This window comes from Petaurus breviceps, unplaced genomic scaffold, assembly GCF_028583685.1.
Source record: "Petaurus breviceps papuanus isolate PSGF00001 unplaced genomic scaffold, PetGlider_PUasm1.0 98, whole genome shotgun sequence".
In the NCBI taxonomy this organism is placed as follows: domain Eukaryota; kingdom Metazoa; phylum Chordata; class Mammalia; order Diprotodontia; family Petauridae; genus Petaurus; species Petaurus breviceps.
Window position 1 is genome coordinate 53,819,880 of NW_027187460.1, and position 3,539 is coordinate 53,823,418.

The window sequence follows — 3,539 nt, forward strand, 5'->3', positions numbered from 1 at the left end:
AGAAATATGAATAATGTGGCATGTGCTGATTATGACAAGCTAAATTTGCAAAATTAGTAGGAAATAAATAAAGTAGGTAATAATTATTCATGCTATGAAAGAATCAGAGACTATTAATACAAGATGCTACTTTATAGATCATTTATGTCAATCAATTTTATTGCATTGTTCTTTATGAAAGGATTATACATTGATTTCTTAAATAGTAAGTTATTTGGGAGAGTTTAAAATGTGATGATTGAAACAAATTTGGGAAACCTATATATTGTTGTTCACTGGTACAGTGAAAAGAGAAGTTGATTTGGAACCTGAAGACTTGAAATTAAATACCAGTTCTACCACTTACTACTATGTCACCTTTCACAAGTCACAGAATACCTGGTAGCTTCCACTATTTGGAAAAAGGGGGAGGAGGGAAATATTGGGATACAATATTCCAAAAGGCAGTTTTCAACCAAAAATACAAGAATAGCTTGCACTGAAAAATGAATATAATCCTACAGAAGGGATAAGTAGACAAGGAATAAATCTTAAAGGAACAGAGGACTTTTTTTTTTTTTGGTAAAAATAACTACCGTTTATTTCAAAGGAGGTTTCTTTAAAATAAGATAAAGACTGATGTGGTTTATTTTGCTCTTTCCTTGAAAAGCTGTCTTGACTCACAGTTCTCTGGGGAAGGCAATAATGGAAGCAAATAAATAATCCGAAGAGACTAGCTCCCCTTTCCCAGCCAAGCAAAACCTTGGAAATAAACAAAAGTCCGTCTAGACACCGCACCAGCAGAGTCTTTAAGAACTCCCTTTGCCACTGGACACAACAACCAATGAACAACCTGTTGCTTTATACCTGGATTACTTGGAAAGAAAAGTCTAGAATTTAACCAAAGGTCTCATCTCCCTGAGGCAGTGGTAGAAATCCAGGGAGGTCTATTTCTATGCATTAAACCCAGACTATTTCTCAAGGACATCCATCTTCCTTCCTCAGTACTCAAGCCAAGTCCAGATCTGAAAATAAAAGAGAACCTTCTCAAAAACCAAGGAGAAAGACAACATGAAGACTCTGCAGGGATTGCTGAGCCATGTGGCATAAACAGGAAAGTGGCACGAGCCTGAGGATTCCTCATGACTGGTCACCACTTGCTTTCTCAGCCCTGCCTATGCTGGAAGCCATGCTGTTGACTCACCAAGGCAGAAAGGACCTGAGTTTTCACAGAATCCTAGAGCTGGAGTGACCTTAGAGGTGATCTAGTGCTACCCCCTTAATTTAGAATTTCTGTAGGAATTTGAGAACCAGGTCCCTAAGGTGAACGCGGAGCATCTCATCATTGTCACAGATGATATGAGTTGAATCTTCTTCAATCTGGATAAGGGTCTCGGCCTCCTGGAGGAGGACAATGTGTCCTTTAGCTGTGTCCTCCACTTTCACGTCACTGAAGCCATGCTTCTCCAGAGTCTGAACAAACTGGTCCACAGGGATGGAGCCGCTGAGGAGGGGCTTCAGAAGCTTGCAGTCTGGGATGTCATCACTTAGCCGCTTTCTCTTCTTGCTGGCTGGGGGCTAGCTGGGCCTAGGAAGAGCCTGAAGAACATGCTTGTTATCTTTAGTATGTAGCACAGTGGAAACAGTTGCTAAGGAAATGCCAGGTTTAATCTCCAGGGGCACCAATGAATCTGCAAGCTCAGGCATGATTTCAATCTTCTCATAGCAGCGTTTGAAAGGCAGGGCGAGTACCTCTGCACGGCGATAAGACATTGCAGGGGGCTGGCAATCAATCATCAGGTCCATACGATGTGACTGGGCAGGGGAAGGTTGGGTATATTGCTCAGGACACACCACATGGAGGGGCTGTACTTCCTTGAGCAGCTTTGACACCTGAATGAAATTGAGCCTTGTATTGATAGGACAGTAGATACATTTCATGGTCAAGGGTTGGTAAGGAGCCAGTGCATCTAGATATGAAAAATCAGGTTCTGTGAATATAACAGTGTTGAGACTAGATTTTCCCCAAAGTTCCATGAAATGTACAACATCTCCAAATCAGAGGGAAGGATGACCAGTGAAAACTACACGTGGCTGTTTAAAATCATTGCTGAAGTCTCCATGGATGCTGGGATAGTGCTTCAGTTTGTTGGTCTGAATGAGCTCTGCATGAGGAAAAGGGGGTTCTGGGAGATACACCTGGGTCTGTTTGTTGTGACAAAGCCATTCAACAAAAATCTGGGCAAACTCAAGCGAGCTGTTTGTCAACAGGAGAGATGAAGTAGAAGTGGATGTAGGAAAGCCCGGGTGAGTCGATGTACTGATACAGGCATTCCAAGAGGTCATAGATCACTCCAGATGGGTAGCAGGGGACCATTGCATTACCACCATTTCGCACTGTCAGAGCCAAATTGCTGCAAAATTCTCCTACCATGCCATCAGGATTTGCTGTTGGAATCTGGGTGAGTCCTGTCAGAATGAGGACATCACTGTTTTTGAGAGAGGCTTGGTCCATGAGCTGAGGGTGTGTAGTAAGCAAGGAAGAACCCGAGACAAAGGACACTTTCTCATAATGCGACTGAATAATCCAGTTGGAACTTCCAAGTGCGTAGCCAAAGCTATGAGGAGTCACCTGTATGGCACTGAAAAGCTTAATTTTCTAAGAATAGCCCACAAGCTGGATTTTACTGAGAGCAGAGTTCACTTCTTGCCTTGTGTAGCACCTTCTCCATGCATCTTCCACTGCATCCTTGAGGGGAGCAGGCAACAGTCTCTGCATTTCCTTATTCTTCCACAAGGAGGCAGACTGAGCCTTTAGCACCCGTTCAATGAAATTCACCAATTCTTCCATAAGAAGCCTGCCAATTTGCACAGTAGGTTCTGTAGTGTACACTGTCCCACTAAAACCAGTGTGCTCAGTGATGTAAGGTAACGCCATCATGCAGTGATAGTTTGAAGTGAGGATCACTCTATTGTAGACCTATTAGCTCGGTCTCTTGTAAACAGAACTCAGGTACAGAATCTACAAATACATGACCTAAGCATTCTTTTAGTTCCTTGTCCAAGAAAGTATTTCCATCCTTTAAAGCCCAGCCAGGAAGATTAGACAGCCTAGGACTCTGAACCAATGGTAAGGGAAGAAAACTGAGTGTTGAAGTCATATCCAGCCCACAATCTAGCATGATGGTAGTAGACTTGAATTTGAGCACATTGCATGGTAGAGTTGGGTGGCCTGATAAACAGTATAGCTTCATATTGAAATCTTCCTTGTTAAACGTGTAAGGCTGGACTCCCTCCGGTACAGAGGACTTTCAAGCATTTCTGAAACAAAGACCAGAACTGAATAGGAATTTTGAAATAGAATCAAAAGAAACCTAAAAAGGTAAACTTATTTGAGCACTTAGGTATTATGATTTAGTGATAACATTCTATTAAGGAATGAAGAAAGAAGTTGTACTTTCAGGACCTTAATGTCTTCAAAGGGTATTAAAGAACAACATCTCACATTCTATACCAAGATAAGGTCGAAGTGGGTACACAATTTAGACATAAGGGAATAT

General features: G+C 42.0%; 1 pseudogene; it reads right to left on the minus strand.

The window, feature by feature from the left end:
- Positions 1-547: 547 nt before the first annotated feature.
- On the minus strand, positions 548-3,275 carry LOC138155967 (integrator complex subunit 9 pseudogene; annotated as a pseudogene).
- Positions 3,276-3,539: the final 264 nt, after the last annotated feature.